Genomic DNA, 23,799 nt, shown 5'->3' with positions numbered 1-23,799 from the left:
TAACGGTGCCTGTAGCACATGATTGAGAGGAAAATTAAATGAGATGAGCCCTATAAAGCATTTAGTAGAGCAGGTGATGAGTGTTTGGTAAACATCAGTTCTTTTTGAGAACTGTTTACTATACATTTTCTATGTATCAAGCACCATTATAAACTTTGTCTTGTTTATTTAAATACTTTGTCTTATTTATTTCCCACAGTAAACCTCCAAGACAGGTATTACCACTCTTGGTTTGCAGTCAACTAAATCAAAGTCCTGAACTGAGATGTTAAGATATTTCCCAAGGCCAAGTGGTTTATAAAGGGACTGTCAGATCTCACTTTCATGGCCATAGAAAGTCAGGTGTAAATTTCACTCATGAGGCATGGACAGAGGAGAGTCCCAAGGGGAAGTAGGCATAAGCCTGTGTTTTTGCCAATGGAAGAGTAGAAAAGAGAAAACCAAATTTTGTTCAGAAAGGCTGAGATCACAACTGGGAAGATGTGTTGGGTGTCATAACTAGTGGATGAAGCATGAAAGGAAAATTGAGAGTGTGAGGTGAAACTGGTAATCAGGGGAGGTAATAAACAAAAGAGCATGGGATTCAGGAAGAGGCTGCTGTCAGCACATCAAGATAAAGGCCAAGCCCTGGATGAATGAATGAATGTGCCAGAGCTGGTCAGCCATGGTCAGGCACTTTCCCTCCCCAGATCTGTAGAAGGTATTAATAATACCTAGACCATAGGGGTGAGGTGAGGACTAAATTTGGGCTGCACAAAAAGCCCTTTCAATAATGTTTAGAGCATGGCTGGTGCTCAATAAATGCATCTAGAGAAGAATATCAGATGTGTGTTTTGGAAGACATGATTCCAGAAACAGAAATGGAGGTATTATATTTATTCTTTTGAGGTTGGGTCCCAGCTTTAGCTTAGATGATGAAGGATTATTGGGGAGGACTCCTTACAAGACTTTGTTCACATGAAGATCCTTGGAGGACAAAATTAGCACAAAGGGATTATGCCCTAGCCGTACTTTAGAGAAGGAGGAGAATGGTAGTGGGATGTCTAATCTTGAGGTAGTTTCCTAGACCAGTCCTACGGACTCATTTTTGAGCACCAGGGAAAGAGAGGCTGCAGATAGAAGTCACTTTTCAAAGGATCACAATGCTGTGAATACAGAGTGAGGGAGATGAACACTTTTCCCATTTCTAGATTGAAAGGGGTACGGGTTTGGCTGCTGTGTTATTTCTTATTCTGGCAGCTGGGCATAATAAACAGGCAGAGCACTTGGCTAGATCATAGGATTTCTCCCAGTGGACCTAGGGAGCCCTGAGTACAGTGTGGCAGTCTCAAATGTCAGAAGTAAGAACCCTCATAGGAGGGGCTGAGCAAGAAAGAAGCAATGTGGTACATACTCTGTGGAAATTTATCTCATCCTCTGTGAGAGCACCTGTCATGCCACTTGGAGACTTCAAGAAATAACTGAGCAAGTGTTATGGTTCGGAGGTGAGGTGTTTCCCAAAAGCTCATGTGTGAGACAATTCATGAAGATTTAGAGGAGAAATTATTGTGTTATGACAGCCTTAACTCAATCAGTGAGTTAATCCCCTGATAGAGATTAATTGAGTGGCAACTGAAGGCAGGTAGGATGTGGCTGGAGGAGCTGGGTCCCTGGGGCTGTGCCTTTGGGGTATATATTTGGTATATGGAAAGTAGAGTCTCTCTCTTTCTCTGCTTTCTGATTATCATGTGAGCGGCTTTCCTCCACCACTCTACTGCCATGATGTTCAGCTTCACCTCAAGTTCCCCTTTCAGAGACAGTGTGGAGTAAGGAAATAGAATAGGCCTTGATGCTAGATGACTTTGGGGTATAATCCCAGTTCTGCTGTTTGTTGGTTATGTAACTTCAGTCAATGGAGGAGTGGAGCCAGCTGCCTATGGACTGAGACCTCTGAAACCGTGAGCCCCCAAATAAACTTTTCCTCCTCTACAGTTGTTCTGGTTTGGTCTCTTAGTCACAGCAGCAAGAAAGCTGACTAAAACAGCAAGACTTTGAAGGAAGCCAGAGTCCTGCATTAGCAGGTAGGAGCACAAGGCAGCAAATCACAATTGATTATTGTACATGAGACCCATTTGTGCCCACATACTGGGGTAGCCTGGGGAAGCCTCGTTATAGCTCTGCTTATACTCCATATCACTTCCCAGGGCCTACGTAATATCTGAAGATAGGTATTCTTACACTTTTTACATGTTTCTTCCCTTACCTCTGACATCATGTTGGTCAGGAATACTTCTTTTTTCATCTTTTCAAATATTTCTCAAATTCATTTCCTCCCTGCTTCTTGGACTTTATTCTGGGTGGGTAACAGGGGAGTTCACTTCTTAATCGATGGAGGGTGGTAAAAAAGCTAATTTATGCCTGTTAATACGTTAAATATATAAACCACAAGAATCTATAGAACATAGACTTTTATGGTCTGATTTTAACCATACATCTGAAGATTCCTCCAAATTCTGTTAAAGAAAGAATGAATGCATGCATGAACTCAACAAACATTTTTTTTTTAGAATTCTGTCATGCTTGATGCTGGTCACTGGGGACTCATGGTTGCTGTCCTTGAAGTGTTTGTGGTCTGGTGAGACAAGTATACAATAGATGGCCATGCAGTGAGTAGTCTTCACTACCAACAATAGACAAATTGAAAGAACAACACAAATAATTTCTGTAAAATGTCTTGCCTAGACCATCTGTTAGATGATTTCTTTTCCTTCCTCTTCCCTAGAAGAGGTATCTGATTGATAGTGCTCAGGAGAAGGAACACTTTTCAGGTTCCCCTTTCAGAGACAGTGTGGAGTAAGGAAAAAGCACAGGTCTTGATGCTAGATGATCTTGGGGTATAATCCCAGTTCTACTATTTGTTGGTTGTGTAACTTCAGTCAAATCACTTCACCTCTCTAGCCTTGATGTATTCATGTGTTCAAAAGGGGATAATTTGTGCATAGTGTATAGAATAATCCTGGGTACATATAGCTACTGAGTTAATATCAGTAATATAAGTTTTTTTTTTCCATACTGGGTATTGAACTCAGGGCCTCATGCTTGCTAGGCAAGTTCTATACCCCTGAGCTACAGCTTCAGAACTTTACTTATTTATTTATTTTTTTAAATTTTGAGACAGGGTGTCACTAAGTTTCCCAGACTAGTCTCAAACTTCCTTTCCTCCTGCCTCAACCACTGGAGTAGCTTGGATTAAAGCAGCTACCACATAGCTTGGAAACTATTTTTATTTTTATTTTCCAAAATTTCAGCTTTGGAAAATTTATTAGTATGCAACCAATAAATGAACTTTATTTACTTGTGATGAGCTACTGAAATTTTGGAAGTATCTGTTCCAAAAGCCTGGTCCAGCCAATACTGAGTAATACAAAGGGCAGAGATGTGGCCTCCCTATCCATTTGAGGCAATCAGTCCAGTGCTACTCACTCAGTTCATTTTATTTGTTTCTCTTTTAAATTCCAATTCTCTAATTTGACCTTTGGAGGATGCTAGTTGGTATAAAGCCCAGGTTTCTCCACATGCTGTTTGTTTGCTGAGCTTGGGTCCAGTCCCCTCATATGGAACAGGACAACAATGCTTGAAACTGATCCTGCATGGAGGCCTCTCCTCCCTCCCCATTCCCCAGTCCCAGTTCTCTGGAAAGTATCAGGAATAAACCAGAGCACATGTGGCAGGAGCTTTCTTTCTGGCTGTGTTGCCAACAGATGGGATACAATAGGTGACCCTTCAGAGCTCTGATCCTCAGAAGTTTGGGGTGGAGAAAGTGAGGTGGATGCTAGACGAGGAAAAACTCAAATTCTTCAGGCCAATTCACATGTGCCATGGGGTCCAAGGTCTGGGAGACACTTTTATGACCACTAGACATTGGCATACAACTTTTTTTTTTCTCCAGTTCCTCACACATCCTAGACAAGTATTTTGCCATGGGTTGCACTCCTAACCCCTTGTATACAACTTTTGTGGGGGCAGATTTGGAAAGAGAGTTGCCCCAAGTTGCACCGCCCTCTCGTGATAAAACCATGACCTCAGATTCAGGTCTCCTGAATCCCAGTTTGGCGCCCTCTCTGTGTTCTTCCACAGCTTTGTAGCTTCCTAATTTTTGATTCTACCAAATTCAAATATTCTGGTCTATCCTTGTACATGATCTGATCCTTTCTCTACCTTTCTAGATTTATTTCAAACTCAACTTGGACAACTTGTACCAGTTCTTCCTGCTCTTGAAATTTTGATTTAGTTTTTTTTTTCTTAACCTCCCTTAAATTCCATTCTTCTCTGATTTCTGTTCTGATATCTTTGGTTCCTAGTTAAGATAATCTTCGTAATTCTTCCCTCTCCTGACAACTTTGGTTTCTAGTTTAGGTTCAGCCTTCTCCTTGAGAGTTCCTTTGAGGGACTTATCTTGTGTTAAGGGAACATTATATTGTGTCCCATGGGACATTTGGAGTACAGGTGGGATCTGAATTTATAGATTCCTTCTAGAGAGGTTAATACAGCAGTGTGCAGAGAAGGTCCATCTGATCATGGCTCACAGGCATTAAGAGAGGAGATGAAATATAAGGAGTCCTTTGGCAACATCTTACAGAGGGATTGGGTAACTGTTGGAGATAACTTGGAAGCCCAGGCAGAAAGGCAAACTCAGAAAGGTCTATTTGGAAGCCAGGGCAGCATGGTCAAAGAAAATGAAAGGAGACAACCATTTAGGTCAACACAGATAATAAGTGTGAACCTTTTTGTGTGGACCCTGTGATAGGTGGTGAATTGCCTTTGGGGGCATCAAAAAGGACAGATGTTTCCAGGGGATGAGTCAGAGCAGAATTTGTCCGGTGACAGCTACAAAACTGGAGTCAGAAAACAGGTCTTAAAACAGTAGAAATATGTGCTAGACTAGGAGAAAGAGGGTAAGTATGGTTTTTGAATGAATAGAAATTTCAGTGGTTATGGGTCAGGAAGATCCGAAATAGGCAGCACATTAGGACCTTGATCTTAATTTATAATAGAAACTCTGGATCAGATGTTCTTATTTTTTTCTCCTTCCTGGGTTATACTGTACTGGAGTGAACAAATTCAATAATTTCTTAATTTATTAATTCATCAAATCTTCCTGTTCTGCCAGATCCTTGGATAAACACTGGGGAAATAGAGATGAATTAGACACATTTCTGGCCTTTAAAGATTCTTGGGCAGAAACATTCATTCAAGCAAATACAAATGCTGTAAGAGATTGATACCAAGGGTGCTAAGGAAGTACAGAAGAATCTCCTAACCTAGACTGGAGGCAGAGTGAGGTATGAAGAAGAAAGAATGGATCAGGGAAGGTTTCTAAAAGAAGATAATGTCTGCTGAAGGAGAAAAAGAAATAGATATGTAAAGAAGAGATAGTGTCAGATTGTTTTAGAAAGACACAGGCAAGCTTGGGAGATGAACTGGCTTGAAAACAAAGTATGAGCAGAACTCAGGAAAGAGAAAATCAAGCTGGTTGTTCTAGAGGTACAGACTAACAAGTGTATGCATCAGGGAGTTCTGGACTCTTGACTGAGGTTTAAGAGAAGAGGGAAAAGATTATAGGCGCCAAGGAGGAGGCTGGCCTCATCTGAAGGAAGCCTAGGCTCAATGATAGTAGCTCCATATGTTATCTTCACCAGATCCACAACCTGGCTCCAGAGCTCTCTACACTAGGGTTTGGGCTCAAAGTTCCACCTATGAATAAGGTTTTACTTTGCTTCTCATGGATCAGGCTTTGTGTGTTTACTGCTTTTGAAGCCTCTGTGGGAAGGGATCACAAACTGGTCATGGAGCAGAAGCAAGTGAGGTAGATCCCAGCACTAGAGTTACTAACCTTCCTTGTGTGGACTCTTTTGATATTTTTCCTCTGGCTTTGATGGGGACATTTTGGGCAGTTTGATCTTGAAGTCAAGGCTCAGGCTAGGGAACTGGGGAAACAGAAGGCTTAGGAACTGTATTGTTTCTAGACCATTTGAGCTTCACTAGCTTGGGATAAAAGAACTCTGGTTTTAGTTCAGTTCAGGTCTATGGCATTCCACACTGGGATTTGGAGCCAAAGTCCTAGCTAATAATGATAACTTACTTCTCCTCTTTTGTGAACATATTTGCCTCAGGGAGCTTCCAGGGAGAATTGGCTGGGATGAGGTTAAATTTAGGTATTTTTTGAGTCCAGACCTCCTGGCACCATTTGCTTGCTAACATGTACATTGAATAACGGCTTGATTTCCCCATCACTGGCTCTGCCTGTCAGCTATTTTGGTTGGGACTCCAGGTGCTATTTTAATGATAATGATAATTTTTGGAACAGCCAGGCAGAGTACTTGACCTCTTATTCAATCTCATTTTTCTCTTTCCTTCTTTCTTCTGCCATTGAACAGAACTGTGAGTTGGAATAATGGAGAGTCAACCAGCGTGGGTAAATTATCAAGATAATGACAATAATGGTCATTTGTAGAGCACTGTGGCACACTATGGAGAACACTGACAGGAGTCAGATGGAACTAATTTTGAATCTGTGCTTAGATTACCAGCTGAGTGGATTTCAACAAGTCACTTCACTCTCAGTTTCCTCATCTATAAAAAAGGGACAATAATTCCTTCCAGATAGGACCTTTGAGAGAAGTAAATTTTATTTACTTACTCAAGGGTTGAGTCCATGATATATCAATTCTTATATCCTTAGAACCTATAGAGCATCTGGCACACAGTCATTGGCCAGGAAATGACAGCGATTAGTAATATTTATTTGAGAAAGAATATATTCTGAACATTCAGCTAGATCAAGAAATAAAAAGAAAAAAAGATTATCTTGTTCTTCACTGTATGGATATAGAAATCAGAGACACAGATGGGTTAAGAGTTCAAGGAAGTTCTAATTACAACGCTAATGTTATTTGCTGTTAATCATCTGCCTGTTGCTATCAACTCGGCTCAGAGTCAGATATGCTTTCTTTCTGAAAGCAAATCCTGGTTTTCTAAAACATCTTTAATGTAATTAATATATTTCATTACCTTTGTTCTGGCATCAGCTGCTCAAACTAAATAAAACATGGAAAGATTTTATCCACTCATTGAGGAGCTGCAGTGTTTGTGTGTGTGTGTGTGTGTGTGTGTGTGTGTGTGTATGGGGAGAGGAAGAGAGGGAGAGGGAGAGAAGACAGAAATGTGGCCAGTTCTGTTGATTTGTGGAATTTGCCCCCTGGGTTACAGATAAATGCTTTTGTTAGGTTAGTAGTGGTTGAGTGATGAGAAGGTTGTGTGTAAATTGGGAGAAGGAGGCAACTTTGAAATAGTTGCACTGACACTCTTTGGATGGACAGGCAAGATCTGAAGTGTCTTGATCAGATCCAAGACGATCCTTTGTGGCTGAACAGCCAGATTTTCCTCTGTAAAGACAACCTAAAAAGAAGCTCACAGAGATGCCTATGAAGGGCATTTGTGGGAATGAGATTAGGATTAAATGTCTGTTGTATGAGGTATAATTAGAGGCAGAAGTAATTTTTAACCAGATGGTCACTCAGGCAAGAAAGTGATCATGCATCTAAAGAAAGGAAGAAAACTCCCTCCCCCCTTGCTGGTCCATAACTCTAGTGGATTAGTCCATTTCCCTAGTGGATTATGAGACCTGGTCTCTTCAATTAATAGCTTTCAAGCTCAGCACCTGGAAACTTTTGCAAGAGTCTTGAAAGAGGCTTCTTCATGCAAGCATTCTTGCCTGAACAAATATTTGGGTGCCAATTAATCTTAGATTAATTCTGCCCATACAGTGCACACAATATAGTGAAGAAAAAAGATATTATAATACAATAAGGGGATGGAAGCAGAAGGGGTGGGGCTCTGTAGCCCAAATCTCCAGCACTGCTGTGGCCTCTGCTACCAGAGCTAGAACAGGCTGGGCCGGCTAGACAAGATAGTGGACTACAGTGTATGGGACCACATCGAAATGTCTGACAATGAGGATGAGAAGCACCCCAACATTGACTTGGCCAGCCTCTTCTGCTGGTGGCACCAAGCCCAGGTGGAACACATGGAGCAGTTCCAGAAGGAGAAGGAGGAGCTGGACAGGGGTTGCCACGATTGCAGGCACAGGGTGGCCAAGTGCCAATGGAACCTGAAGGAGCTGGAGGTGGCTGAATGTGACCAGGTGGAGTTGGAGTGACTGCAGATTAAGTCACAGCAACTGCTCAAGGAGGAGCAGAGCTGGGAGCAGAGGCTGTAGGAGAGGTGCAAGAAGGAAAAGAGCATGCCCTGGAATGTGGACATGCTCAGCAAAGATGGCTTCAGCAAGAGCATGGTCAAGACCAAGCCTGAGAAGGCAGAGGACGATTTGAAAGAAGTGAGGAAGCAGAAACACAAAACCTTTGTGGCGAAGTACGAGAAACAGATCAAGTACTTTGGCATGCTCTGCCGCTGGGAAGACAGCTAGCAATACCCATCAGACAATGTCCACTTGGTTTGTGAGCAGACAGCCACTACTTGGTTATCTGGTGCACTGACCTAGAGATGGAGGAAAAGTGTACACTGATGGAGTAGGTGGCTCACCAGAACATTGTCCTGCAGTTTATCCTGGAGCTAGCCAAGAGTCTGAAGGTGGACCCCCATGCCTGCTTCAGACAGTCATTCACTAAGATTAAGATGGCTGACCGCTAGTATATGGAGGGCTTTAATGAAGAGCTGAAGGGTTTCAAGGAGCGCCTGTGGGGTGGTACCAAGCTGCTCATTGAGAAGACCATGAAGGATGAGGCAGAAGAGTACAAGCCTGGTGGCCTGGACCTCATAGAGGTCTATGAGTCCTTCCCTGAGGAACTTCAAAAGAGATTTGAAATGAAGGATGTGCAGATGCTCCAAGATTCCATCAGCAAGATGGTCCCTACTGATGAGAAGTACCACATGCAGTGTTGCATGGACTCTGGCCTCTGGGTCCCTAACTACAAATCCAGTGAGGCCAAGGATGGGGAAGAGCCAGGCCTGGGGACCAATTGCTGGAAGTTCCCAAGCCGGGTGATAAGAAAGATGTCAGTGCGTGACCCACCCCAGGCAATGTTACCCCTTCCCCACCACCTGCCTGCAGGCCTGTATGTTCCCCTTTACACACAAAAAAATAGATACTATGTCTCCAGCCACTGGCTTCCTCTACTTTTGCTGGTCCCCAGGATCCCAGGGGTCTGCCTCACCTTCCTCTTTCATTGCCCTGTTCCCCAGTGCTAATCCGAGTCTCTGCTTTGAGTCAAGGGCTTCCCTGCCTGCAGCATCCCCAAAACTGTAAACATTATGCCAAAGGCCCAGGGGTCTAGGGAGTGGCAGAGGTCACCAGACCTGCCCTCCACTGGGCAGAGGGGTCCCCAGTCAAGGGGGTCTAAGTCTTCTGTTTGGTAAATAGCAATGTTCTTCCAATAAAGGATTTCAGATGATGATGATGATGATGATGATGATGATGATGTGTGTGTGTGTATAATATGATGCATGCTATTATGGAGGTTTGTGCAAACCACTGTGAGAGCACAGATGTGCATATGTTTGGGGAAGGAGGGACCAGGGGATGACCTCACAGGGGGTCAGGATACATAGGCATTAAGCAGACCAACAAATGTTACGGAAGTCATTCAAGGCTGAGGGACTAACGTGAAAAATCCTGGAAATGAGAACCTGGACTATTCTAGGAGGTGCATGATACTTGAATAGAAGTTGTGGAAATGGGGAAGAAATGAGATTAGAGAGTGTTTGTCTAAGTTTTTATGACAGCTAGAGACTAGTGGCCCTCTCCCAAGGAGACATTGTTGAATGCTACTAATTCCTGCCCCTAGGGATCCCTAATGACCAGGGTAGTATTCAGTTAAGTTAATGAATCCCCTGTCCACTTAAAAGGGAACTAATTTGACTTGACTGGCCTCTATAATTAAATGAGATTGTGGATGCAAAGAACTTAACATACTCCAGTCACTCCATGGAGTCAAAAGACCCAGTTTATTACCTTACTTTGCCATCTAGGCTATCAGAATGAACTTGGAAAGTAATTCAACTACTCTAAACTTTGGTTTCTTTTTGTCTCAAATAGGTATGATTCTGGAGAAGATTCAAGAAAATAATTTTCTATCATTCCATGTGTAAATTGAGACATGCTGCCTAAGTGAAAGGGTATATTAGTATTAATCCCATGGCTCTTTGAACCCCTATTCCATGTATGCATGTGTCTGGATCAAGTTGCTCCCATCCCATGCTGGTGATCTTGGGTTCTCCCAATAGCTTTGGTTGCAAGAATCCCAGCCTAGCCATATAGGGTGATGGCTAGGCTATGCCTACCTATCCAGAGCTAAATCCCACAGTAGCTAGAAGGCTGTAAGTCCAGCCTGATGCTGATTGGACCACAAAAGGAAGAAAGAGCACAGGATGCAGGGCCAACCTCAATCCATGCCCCCTCCTAATATGTGCTTATATGTATTTGCAAAGGTACGTGAGAGATGCAGATTCCGTGAGTAGAGGCTATATGGTCAGCAGGCAAAAGACTAAGATATCCCTGTCTATTCAGAACCTTGTTGACTTATTAAACACCTGAGGGTCTGTAGCCAGACTAGGAACATTTCCAGGATTATGTCAAATTCATATTTGAGTGACAAATTTGGAAAGGCCACCATCCTCTTTCAGAAGTAATGATTTCACCAGCTCCATCTTCCAGCTGTGCAAATTGGTTAATTACAGAGGCTGTAATTTGCAATCAATATTATCTCCTTGGCATCTACTTCTCCGAAGCCAAATATTTATGGCCACATTTGAAAAGGGGCACATTGTCTTAATTAGGAGCCATACATGGAACACTGGGCTAAGTGACTCTCAGGGCGCTGATGTATTTTTGATTTTTTGGTCTGGAAGATTTGGGGGAGAATACACAGGCAGATGCTAGATCAGTGCCCTGATTTTCACAAGATAAAAACAACCACAGGCACTGATCCCAAGAAACAAATCCTAAACACAGATAAGTGTTTTTATGCACAAAGATTCCTGTCATAGAACTTTTTATTATGATGAAGTAATATTCACTTAAATGTTCAACAAAGAAGGAGTGAATAAGTTACCATTTACTTTTTTGCTCAATGAAATATTATCCAGTCATTAAATAATGGCTATAAAATGACATTAATATGGAAAATTCTTATATTGTACCATTAAGAGAAAAATAATAAAAACATGATTAGATAGGTATTCAACACCTTTAAAATATGCATCAAAGAAGCTCACAAGGAAATATATTAGTTTGATTGGTTTGGTAATGGTGGTAGTCTTTAAGGTAGTATTTTTCCTGTATTTTTCTGTCTGTTTTCTTTCTTCCTTCCTTTTTCTCCCTCCCTCCCTCCCTTTCTCTTTCTTTCTTCTTTATGATGCTGGGGATTGAACCCCAGGGTTTTGTGTATGCTAGGCAAGTTCTACCACTTTGCTATACCCCCATCCCTTCCTATATTTCTCTTGAATAAATATGTATAAATTTTATAATTAAAGAAACATTTTAAAACATAAGCAGGGGAAATATTTGGTTGTACTGAAACTACTAAGTCACTCCAGTCAATCCTGGAGTGAGGAAGGGGGCTTACATTATGAAAATATATTTTCATTTGGTCAGGAGACAAGTGTTAAGGATTTGTCCTATGGAGGGCTCACTACAGAGTGCTTGTCTTTGTCTTCAAGGTTTCATCAAATATTGGGGAAGGGCAGCTCCCCTGTTGTGGGGAAGAGGTCAGTATAGAGTGTTAAGGGAGCAGGAGGGCCAGCTCCTAGACCAATCTGGGCTGTCAGTGAGGGCTTCCTGGAGGTGGTAACATTCAAATTAGATTTCCAAAGATAAGAAAGCAGAGAAACAGAAAGCATTATGGAAAAAGGAAACAGGAGGACAAGATAATTAAGTGTGAAAGAACCTGCCACGTTTGGGGAATAACCAGTACTCATTGTAGGTAAAATGCTGGATGTCTGGAGATGAGTGAGAGAAGGAGTCCTTAGATCACATGCTGAAGGGCTTTGAATGCCAGTCTACAGCAGCCCTTCTCTGTCTGAGAAAGGCTGAAGAAGTTGTTTTTTTCCCCCCTAAGGACAATAAAGGAGCCATTGAGCATGTTAAGTAGAGGTAGGAGGTGGTTAGAGCTATGTGCTGAGTTATGGACTCAGGGATGGACTTGGGGGATAGATTCATTGGTAGAGACTGAAGGTAAAGAAACCAATTTCAGGACTAATGCAGTCATTCTGGTGAAAGAGCCATACTGTGAAGCATGGAATGCCAGACTCAACAAAAGTGCCTAAGCATTCTTTAGTCCAGTGCCTCCTCCTCCTCCAAGTTCCCAAAGAGAGAGTGCAGTGATTTCTAGAACCTCAAGGTACTTTGAGCTCCTTCCACATTTTTAATGGGCATTAGCGCACCTGCAATGGTCTTTATGTTCTCTTTCAAGTATTCTCATCTGCCGGTTGCTTCACTTACACTCACATACATCCAGTGACACCCCTAAGAAAGCTGCTGGGAACTGTGTTCTTGAGTCAAGAGGTTCTTCTACTAGGACCAAATAGGTCTCCTATTAACTCCACTCTATAATTGCAGTTCTCCCTCACGAAGACACAACCATTCTGCCACCCAGGCACGAGCTATATGTTTTTGTGCTGATGGCCCTTTTCAGTCTCCCTAATAACCCTCTGAAGTATGTGCAATTATGAAAAACAAATATAAGAAGCTAGGTGGATTTTCTCTTCCATCCTCAATTCTTCTGACTCCAGTGGGCTATAGTTCTGAGTAACTTCTGGGCCCCAGGAGCTTCCTTAGAAAACACTCCAAATTAAATTCTGGGGACCTGAACTGAAACCTAAGTTCTCCAGAAAACCAAAACTGCTATGAAGTGCAGAGGGACCACAACCTCTTGTGATGATTTTATGTATCAACTTGACTGGACTACAGGGTCTCCCAACATTCAGTAGAACATTATTCTTAGTGTTTCTGTGAGGATGTTTTTGGTTGAATCTAACATGTAAATTGATTTACTGAATAAAGCAGATTGTCGTCCATAATGTGAGTGAGCCTTATCCAATCAGTTGAAGAAGATCTGAATAGAACAAACTGCTGAATAAGAGGAAATTATTTTCTGAATAGGAGAATTCCTCTTGTCTGACTATCTTTGAACTGGGGCATTGATATTTTTTTTTCCTGTTTTCACACTCAAACTGAAACATTGGGTTTTTCTGATCTTAAGCTTGTAATCTTCAGGCTGGAACCACAACACTGGCTCTTCTGATTCTCTGGTCTTGGGACTCAGATAAGAACTCTAGCCTCAGCACTCCTGGAACCTCAGCTTACCAACTGCAGAACTTGGACTTGTCAGTCTCCATAATTGCTAAAGCCAGTTCTTTATCAAAAATATGTTTTTATACATGCACGCGCGCGCACACACACACACACACACACACCCTACTGGTTCTTTTCTCTAGAGAAGGCTGACTAACATCCCTTCCTTGTTCTTATACCTAGACTTCTCAGAATACAGCCTGTAATCATATTCTCCTTTTCCCATATTGCCTCATTGGAACCAGAGCTGACATAATATGACATAGCTGGGATACAAATTTAGGTGTGGTGGCCCCAGCTCAGGGCCTATTCACCACACCAAAGCACACCAGGAACATCTGAGAGGAAAAGACTTCCCTTATTGCCTGTTCCAGCTCTTCTGACATTGGACCTTCCCAGATTCTCGAGGGGCAAAGGCTTGGTTTCCGAATATATCTAACTATTCATTGCATGGTTATTCATTAATAAAACAAAGATTTTCTTCTTTTTATTAGTGTATTTTTCAGTAGGCACAGTCAGGAACCAAGCCCTAAGAAGCAATTTTGTTTTCCCATCACCATCTATCACCTCTGGTTTCCTGTGTTATGCCTAATGCTGCTCAGTGGGCTGGAACATGGTGCCAAATAATTAACCAACAACCCCTGCTAGGTTAGCCAACCCTACCTGGAGATGAACAACATGCCAAGGTTGAATAGACTCCAGCCCCAGGGCAAGGGTGAGCAGGGGCAGTCTGAGGACTCTGGTGGTTCCAAGGTGCAGGTCCCCTATTACCTTCCAGGATTCTCTCCTCCTCTCCCAAGTCCTCTGCTTTGATTGCACCTCTGTTTTCTTGTCTGTCTAACAAGTTCCTACTTTTCCTTCAAAACCCAGTTCCAATGTCTTCTGGTCTAGGCAGAGCTTCCTGCTCTCTCCCTGGTGCTTACAAAACACCTGTACACTTTTCAACCTGAACATGACCATCATCTTGTGTTTCTTCCCTTCTCTTTGACTCCCTTTGGATTTTTTCCAGGTCAAGAATGAAATCTGATACTTCTATTTCTCAGTGATCAACACAAACCACTGAATATAACAGGCATTGAAGCATGTAAAATGCATGAATGAATAACTGAATGAGTGAACAAGTCATTAATAATTTTGATTTTATTTTTATTTTTATTTCATCTCTGAATCAAGACACCATTGCTAGGTCTTAGTTTTAGCACCCGTAGAATGGGTATATCTGCTCATCAGAATTGTTACTAGAAATATATGAGAGAAAGAGGATGGTGGAACAGAATGGCTATGATTGTGGTATGAGTATAAGAGAAAGAGAAAAAGAAAAACAGAGAGACCGAGACAGTCATCAGTGTAGTTAGTTACCTTCTCCCAAGATGTGTAGCAAGAGTGAGGCAAGAGCCATATGTTTCTTTGAGTTCTTATCCTCCCCTCCCTTCCTTCCTTCTTTCTGCCGTCTTATTTTCACTAAAGTATTTTAAGGATTATTAAGTTTTCACACCTAATATATGCTATGTACTGAGGATACAATGAAAGGAAAGCCACACCCATACTTTGCTTTTATGGAGCTCACAATGGGGGAGTCAGGTATAAGATGACAATCACAATCCATGCCAAGAGCTTGGGGTCCAGGAAATATGGGAGCTGAGTGAGCATGGAGGAAGAGAAGCTGCCACAGTCCATGTGGTCAGAGCAGACTTCTTTCACGAAGACTTAGTTTCCCCTAAATAGGGGTCAGTTAACTAAAGACTATTCTAGGCACAGAAATAGATATGTTGGGAAGAGTAAAGATGAGAGAGAATGGAGGATATTTACCAGTTGAGTGCAGAGCACTGGGGCGAGGGGAGCAGATGGTGGTTGGGTAAATGTTAAAACACAAGGCTGGAGGGGTAAACCGGGCTCTATTAGCCATCAGGAGGTGTTAGCTTTACACTCAGGGTGTTGGGGGAGGAGGATACCTGGAGGAATAACGTGCCCAGATTTGCTTCCCACAGGATCAAAATAGGAACCCAATGAAAGATAAAGGGCTCTGGACTTGCCATCCTTGGGATAAAAGCAAATGTCCAGAAAGGCCTGGAGAAGAGATGACCTGGAGGTAGACCAGGTTACTATCCTCCAAGCTGAGGGGCTGCTAGGGGAATGGAAGGATATGTGATCCAGGGAGCATTGCCAGGATCGGCGCGTGACACTAGCTGTCCTGATCTCTCAGCTCTGTCATCTACTACCTGTGTAAACCTGGCAAGCACTTAACCTCACTGAACCTCAGTTTCTCCCTTGTTGAAATCTGAACTGTGAGACTGACTTCAACACGTTGCTGTAGGGATTTATGTGAACCTGTATATCACATGCCCTGCACATGTTTGGCACCTGGGAGATGCTCATGTTAGGCCCCTTAGGACTCTGAACATGAATTCTGAGTTGGAGTGAGAAGCATGTTGGCAGGAGGAGCAAGGAGGGAGGAGGGAAACAAGAATAATTTCAGCTTTGAACACAAACACAATTCCGTTCATTTCCTATTTTGGGAATTGCTGCGGAGGCCAGGAGGAAAGGAAGGATTCCCATTTTAGCGCAACCCGCCTTCTCACTGAGGCTGTGACTTCCAATAGTCCAACCAGCTTCTTCAATCAGCTTTTGAGAAGATTCAGTCCCTGGACTGGACTGAGGAGAATTAGGGTTTTACTTCAAAGGTCAATTTAAATGTATTGCCTCAGAAAAGTCCTCCCTGATCTGCAGCCTACCTAGGAACTTGGGATACAGTATCTCAATTGCACTACTTATTTTTTTCTTTACCCTAACTGTAGTTTGTTTCTTATATATTTGTGTGCTTGTTTAATGTTTTCTTATATATTTCTTATATATTTGTGTGCTTGTTTAATGTTTTAATGTTTTCTCATGAAGGCAGAGGTGTTTTATGATGTTCCCTATTGCAACCCCAAAGTTTAGAGTAGTGCTTGACACAGAGTAGGAACTTTATTCACTGACTAACTTAATACATGAGTGCATGAGTAATGAATAAGTAGGAACTGGAGGGGAAGGGAATTTTCAGCAGAAGAAATTGCATGAGCAAAGGCACAGATGCAGCAAAATGCAGCATCTCTATGAGAATTAAGGAAAAAGTTCAGTACATGTAAGAAATAAAGACCGAATGATCTTTTGGGGGCAATCTGTGCAGGTCCCTCATTGTGGACAGGTCCCTCCTGTGGACACTGAAATTGACACTGAAGAGGCTTAAAGCATGAATGTCCCTGTGCTAGAAGACTTAGAAGGGGAAAAATGGAGAGGCATCCTTCCTGCTTCTACTCTCAGTGGCTTGTCCCTTTGCCTATTCAGGACCTTCATTTTAGATCTCAGAGTCCTTCTTCCTTTTCCAATCACTGCCCACATTCAATCTGACTGAGATGTTCTCTTATGAAACATTGTTTTACTGGGTTTAATCCCCCAAATTCAAGGAACAACTCCTTTATTAAAATTCCCATTTATTACTTAAACAACCCTTCTCTCCACAATCAAAACCTTGGTTGCTTCAGAGAATCAGAGTTCCAGGCCAGGTAGGAACCTTGGCTACTACCATATGCCTCAGTCTCTCCTCTATAAAACAGGTTTGATGATGATTTATTTGTCCTCTTAGGGTTGGTAGAAGAATTGAACAAGATAAAGAATGTACCAACAATAAAAAAATTTTTAAAAAAAAGAATGTGATGGAGTTGCTGAATTATTTGGCATTGCCAAGGCCATGTACCATGAAGTATTGTAGCTGGTGCTCTGGGCCAAATCATTGGCATATATTAACAAAACATATATCTGAATTCCAGTCCTACTCTACCATTCCAACGTTCTGTATACAAATCAACCAAAAGCAGGCTGATAGTAGGAGAGATAAGTGTCATTCAGTGAGACTTCAGAATCTAGAAATCAGATGAACTGGATCAGAAATTTCTAGAAAGTAACCTCCTGGCTCAATAAAGATGATATCAAGCAGGATGAGACTAGAAATTTGGTGTAATAAATCTCTCTAGATAGTAGACTGAGTAAAGGCCTAGAGAGGAGAAAAATAATTTACAACTCAAGCTTTGTCAAGTTCCTCTAAATTAAGTGTTGCCATGACTTACTGCCAAGCTTGCTGTTGGAGCCCAATCTTCTGAACCTAAAAGGCTCTGCAAATGCTGAGACTTTCTGACTAAAGGAGGCCCTCAAGGAGTTGGTTCCAATGTCCTTCTGACCTTCTTCTTCTCCTATATCACTTCATGCTCTCTTTTATCCCCAAACTCCAGAGTATAGACATACTGCACTATTTTCCAGTCCCAAATACATTCTTTAACCCCCATGCTGTTCTCACTGCCTTAATGTTATTTCCTCCTTTTCTAACAGAGTTTTGCCGTCCTAGAAAAGCCTGGTCAACTGCCATATTTTCTCTGAAATTTGACTTGATTTCTTAAGGCAAAATGAATCTCTATTATCTTATTGCCTCCACAGATTTTTACTGCATTGTACTTTTATTCAGTAAAAAGTCCATTGTATTCAAATTTCAGTTGATTGTGTCTATGTCTTCTCTCCCGATGTGTTGTCTTTGTATCACTAGTGTTTGGCATGGGTCTTGATACAACTAAAGTACGTAGTAAATGCATGTTGAAAAAAATGAAAGAGGGTAAAGAGGGAATTAATTTTTATTGTTCATCCAATGGCATGCCAAGCACTTTGTAGATATTGACTCATATAATCCCCAGCTTTGGAGGTCATGGGCCTTTAAACACAGTCGGCATCCTCTGCTTATGCCACAGGAAAGCCCTAGAAGCCCACTGAGGTGAAAGCTCTAGTCTTGTGCCTTAATACTGTTTACCACCCTTGCTCTACTCTCATCTTGCTGGTGCTTTGATGTATGGCTTCATTTCCTCACTCTTAATAACTTCACCACACAGTTATCAACTTCACTCAAAGCAAAAGTAATTTGAGTAGTCACTCTATGCAGATTTATAGTTCTGCATGTTTTCTTGTTGGGAAGCCCTTTTAGGTGTGATTGCAGACAAAATGTACCTTAGCTGAACAGAAACTTAACAGCTGGGAAATTTTTCATAGACTAAGGGAGCTAAGCCCTTAGTTGTTACAGGTATCCACATTTACAATGGGGCCACAAAAATGCAAAGAGGTGGGGGCTTAGCAGGGAGATGGTGTTGTTAGTAAATGTTGAAGGTGGGATTCAAAGGGAGGATGGCATCTCACGCCAAAACATTAGACAGTAGAAGACAGAAGCCAGCATACCTCCCAACTATCATGGTGGTGTATCTATCAGGGGCTGAGCCTCCTCCATGATGCTAGCTCCTGCCATTGCCACACAGGTTGCCATGGTTCCAGCTTTTGTCAGGTAGTACCAGCTCTTAGGTTCCAGTACCATCTGTTCTTTCTTTGACCCTCAAGCTTAGAGTGGAAGTATCTTCCTGTGGTTGCTAACCTCTGAGTTGGTTCACAATTCCTTATTTGACTTCTCAACTGGCATCAACTGTCCCTGCATTGAATCCTCTTTGTCTTAAACATTTGGAGCCTTTTTTTCCTTGCTTAGTTTTATGCTGACGAATATACCCAAATTTAGATTAAAATATGAAAGAGGTACATAACAATAACTCATAATGAACCCAAAGTATTTACTATGTAATAGTAATGGTTGCTCACAATAGGTTGTACTGTAAGTATTTCTAAGCTGCAAGTTACAATCTACTTCTTGGCTCTAATTATAACTTCATTCCTTTCTTTTCCTCTCATTTGAATTGTAGAAAAATAAGAATGACATTATCTTAAGAGTAACCTTAAATCTGCTTTATCTAATATAAAAAAAGTAAACCATTTGAAAATTTTAGTATTTTCACTTTTAGTAGTGGCTCTGTGTGTGTGTGTGTGTGTGTATGAGAGCGAGAGAGAGAGAGAGAGAGAACGCTTACAACTACTGCTTTTTGCTATGAAGCCTTCCAAAAAAGGGGGAATTGATGGTTAGAAGAGCTCTTTAGTTTAGTTTTGTTGATTAGAGTCTGGAGCCAGATGAGCCCGGGGACAGTTTCACATCTCTCTTTTTGAGCATTTGGACCTGCCAGTCATAATCATCATTATCATTATCATCATCATCCTCAGAAACAGTCATGAATACTTGCTATGGACTGGGCAGGAATCGTGTTAAAGTTGACATATAAATTCGGCAAGCCATCATAACTACTTTATGGCAAAATTGAATCAAGAGAAATTAAAGAATCTGCCTAAGGCCACATGGATAATAAGCTAGGGGGCAATGATGAGATGTGAGCCTGGTCAGTCTGGCTCTAGACTTTGAGTTTATGCTATTAGGCACAGTGCTTTAACACCCTCCTACGAAGCAGACTTGTCTACTTGGTGGCCCAGTAGTACTCTCATTCAGTGTGCCATGACCTTTTTTCCCCTCTCCTCTCATACTCCTTTCCAAGAGCATCACTTTTTTTTCTTACTCTTGGGACAGGGATATGCACATTCCATAATTATTCCATTGGAAATTACAAGTTCTAGGGTGAGGAAGGGGATCAAAAAGATTATGTCTCATCTAATTTCTCTTTACCCTTGAATATTACCAGTCAAAGAGAGGCTAGAACATCCCTCAGGGAGAGTCTGAGAAACAGAAAATAAGGCATTTGGAAGGATTTGTCTTTCCAGGAGTTAAATCACTTTAGAATGGAAAGCAGAAGAAAAAAATAAACACCCACAAAAATGATTTTCTGCTTTTTTTTAAACTTAAAATTATGGAAATTGTTTCTGACAGCAAATTGCTCCTAATTAATTTCTTGGCTCTGCTGGGAAAATGTACTGTTCCGTTGATTTCTAAATTCCACCAGCTTAATTATCAAAAGACATTTTTCCCCTAAAACTATTAACATGTGGGTTTGCAGTTGGGGGTTTGTCAGCATAATGCAAAAGAAAAAAAGGAAAGTGGGGGAGGCAGGGTTTGGTTGGGCAGTTGGAGGCCTAAAGCCCCAATTCTAAGCTAGGTACCCACATTCCAAAGTCCAAGAGAAGGTAGCATTTACAGGAATGTAGACAGAATCCCAATGCTGAGAATGCCTGAGTATGCAGATGGGAGAGCTGGGTTCAAATTCCATCCACAATTAAGTCTTTTCTGAACCTCAACCATTTTTGTACAATGGAGCTAGTAATGTTAATTAACTTTTGTTGAGCTTTTGCAACATGCCATGCACGCAGTATCCTGCTTCTATGAGCATGAATGTTATTTTTTTTCCCACTGCCCTATGCAGTGGGTATTGCAGCTCTCTCCATTTTGTAGATGAGAAACACAAGTTCAGAGGGGCCTTGCAAACTGCCCAAGGGTACACATGTAATAAACAGAGAGAACAGAAAAGAATCAGGTAGCCAGGCTAAATGTGAGAGAAAAGTTGCCTAGCTTACTCCCTAACTATTGGTGAACCTGTCTGTTTTTCTCATTAGACTGAGAGATTCTTGAAGTCAAAAGATCATTTCTCCTGATTTTGTATAAATACTGTAGTTAATGCTAAATAAATGAATTAACAAATAATGTAGATACTCAATTAAATATAAGTAGAATTTAAATATAAATCAGTTAATGTGGTAAAATTCAAATAAAAGATATTCAATTTTGTTCAGCAGATGTTACTTAAATATCTACTGTATACCAATTGCTAATCAGTGAGTAATCTTGGGTATCTAGAAATTTTGCTTTTGGGAATCCATCCTAAGAAATGAATTGGACAATTATGTCAAGACAGATGAACAGGGCTATTCTTCACAGCATTCGATCATTCATGTACTCACCCATCCAATACATATTTGCTGAGGATTTCCTATGTACCAAGTGTTGTCTGACCCACTACCATTGAACACGACAAAGTCTTTGCTCTCATGCAACTCACAATCTTGTGAGGAAAACCAACAGATCCAAATAGATTTAGAATGTCAGGTACAGATAAGAGCTTTGAAGTAAAATAAAGCATAGTAGGGTGAGGGAATGGATTATGAAAGGAGCTGAATTTCTTGCATGGAGTTCAGCAAGCCTCTAAAGAGAAGTCACTGGAGGAGAGTTCTTAATAACATAAGGGAATGAACTCTCTGAGCATCTTAGAAGGTTACTGTAGAAAGAAGTGTAGTTTATAAGCTAGTTTTCTTCGTAACCTTAGGCAAATCACTTCAGCTGTCTGGCCTCCTGGGCTGGTACAGAGCTGGGCCCTTCTACTCTATCTGCCCATCTGTGTTCCAGGAGCTCTTGCTACATGCCACACAGTATCCTGCTTGTACGTGCATGAATTTTATTTCTGGGCCCACAGGGGCCCAGAAGGGGGATGAACTATATCTGAGAGAGCCTCTTGTTACCAAAACATTTTGCAAAAATCCCAAGTGCTACCCAGATGTAGGTTAGTTAATCCTACACATCTGCTAAAGCCAAGCTCAACCATGACTTCCTCTGAAGCCTTTCCTTACTTTGTGAGGCCCCCTCCTATACTTTTTATGTACCTCTGATGCAACATTTAGTTTTTTGTAGGACCTGATTTTTTTTTTGACTTCTTGAAGCAAGGGCAATGTTTTTTTCTTTTTTAAAATACATTTTTAGTTTTTGATGGACCTTTATTTAATTTATTTATTTATATTTATATGTGGTGCTGAGAATCAAAGCCAGTGCCTCACACATGCTAGGCAAGCACTCTACCACTGAGCCACAATCCCAGCCCATAACCTCTGTTTCTGAATCATAGCCCTAACTCTGCCTGGCATCTGGCAGTGCTTAATATGGGATAGGTGAATTGAATTGAAAAGGCATTTGAGGATTGAGCAAGATTTTGATAGGAGTTGGGTGAGGCTTTTAGTTACATTCAAACCTATCCTCTCAGACATAATAGGCACAAAATAAAAACTCACTGAATGAATAAAGCCATGTTGTGAAAAGCAATTTATTCCTTCTGAGTGAGGATTACCTCATTTCTGCAAGGAAATCCTTGTTTGACAGTAATCAGACCTGGCAACCTAAGGCTGCAGAGTGAGGACATGTGAAGAGATGTGAGAAAGTTTCATCTTTGCTATAGATCTACTTAAGCAGACAATGTCTTAGGATAGAACACTGAATCATTATCCCAGTTGATCCTCAGAACAACCCTAAGGGTAGTTATTATTATCCACATTTTATAAATGAAGAAAAACGTGTCAGAGAGATGAAGGCATTACCTTCATATACAAAGTAGAGGGGGAGTAGTAGGAACAAGAGTTCTGGAGTGTCTGGTACTAACATCCTTACTCCCCAGAGCTCTTTGTATGGCAAGTGGCTAGGCAGAGGCTGGAAGAGAGGCAGGTTTTGTTTCCTGGAGGTGCATCAGTTCTTATGCACTTATATGAAAAGATGGTTGTTGTTTTCAGAAGGCACTCATAGACCATAGTCACACAGGTAATCATGAACTTCAGCAAGCTGGTGGATATGCAGCGTGGGTACTGCACCACCTAGACTCCTTTTCAGGAAAGAACACAGCTTGCCCAGGTCACTGTGTTTGTTCTGCTCTGATAGCACCACTCACTTCCCCCTCATATTGTTGCCACCATGTTTCACCTATTAGATTGTGAGCACTTAAGGTCCAGCTGGGTATTCCTGACTCTCCTGTGTCTAGCACAGAGCCTGGCACACACACACACACAAATGTCAAATTATTGCAAATAAAAAAAAGAGAGAGTGAGAGGGTTAACTTCATGTGTGAACTTGTCTAGGGTATGTGTGCCCAGATATCTGTTAACATTATTTTGGTGTATGTCTGTGACGGTGTTTGGATAAGATTAGGCTATGAATTAGTTAACTGAGTAAAGCAGAGTGCCCTCCCCAGCATCAGTGAGCACCATCTAATCTGCTGAGGGCTTAAACAGGATAAAAACACAGATGAAGAGAGAACTTTCTCTCTGTTGGCTTGATTGCTTAAACTGAAACATGGGTCTTCTCCTGCCCTAGACTGGAGCTTACATTCTTGTCTGTCCTGATTCTCAAGTCTTTCAGACTCAAACTGGAGCTACACCACTGCAGATTCATCTCTGGGTCTCCAGTTTGTCAACTTCATATCCTGAAACTTTTCTGCCTCCACAATCATGTGAGCCAATTCATTGTAATAAAGGTATATATGCCTCATATTGGTTCTGTTTCTCTAAAGAACCCTAACAAGTACAGATATTTTTGGTATGAAGAAGTGGGATGATACTGTAACAAATATCTAAAAATGTATAAGTGGCCTTGGGTAGTGGGTAGAAGCTGCAAGTGTTTTGAGGTTCATGTTAAAAATATGAACATTACTTCAGAAATACAGAAGATAATCAAAAACTATTTTGAATTCTTATACTCCAATAAATTAGAAGATAGTGAAGGCATAGATAAATTTCTTAAGTCATATGATCTGCCCAGATTGAGTCAGGAGGATATAGAAAACCTAAACAGACCAATATCAATTAAG

At 41.4% G+C, this 23,799-nt stretch overlaps 1 protein-coding gene and 1 pseudogene across 1 annotated transcript in view; one reads left to right on the top strand and one right to left on the bottom strand.

Moving 5' to 3' along the window:
* Agbl4 (AGBL carboxypeptidase 4) overlaps positions 1–23,799 on the bottom strand; it is a 1,414,634-nt gene that overhangs the window by 264,429 nt on the left and 1,126,406 nt on the right. The gene's annotated exons all lie outside the window — the stretch shown is intronic.
* On the top strand, positions 5,826–9,399 carry LOC107141415 (annotated as a pseudogene).

This window comes from Marmota marmota, unplaced genomic scaffold, assembly GCF_001458135.2.
Source record: "Marmota marmota marmota unplaced genomic scaffold, marMar, whole genome shotgun sequence".
NCBI lineage: Eukaryota > Metazoa > Chordata > Mammalia > Rodentia > Sciuridae > Marmota > Marmota marmota.
This window is presented reverse-complemented; position numbering and strand designations above follow the sequence as displayed.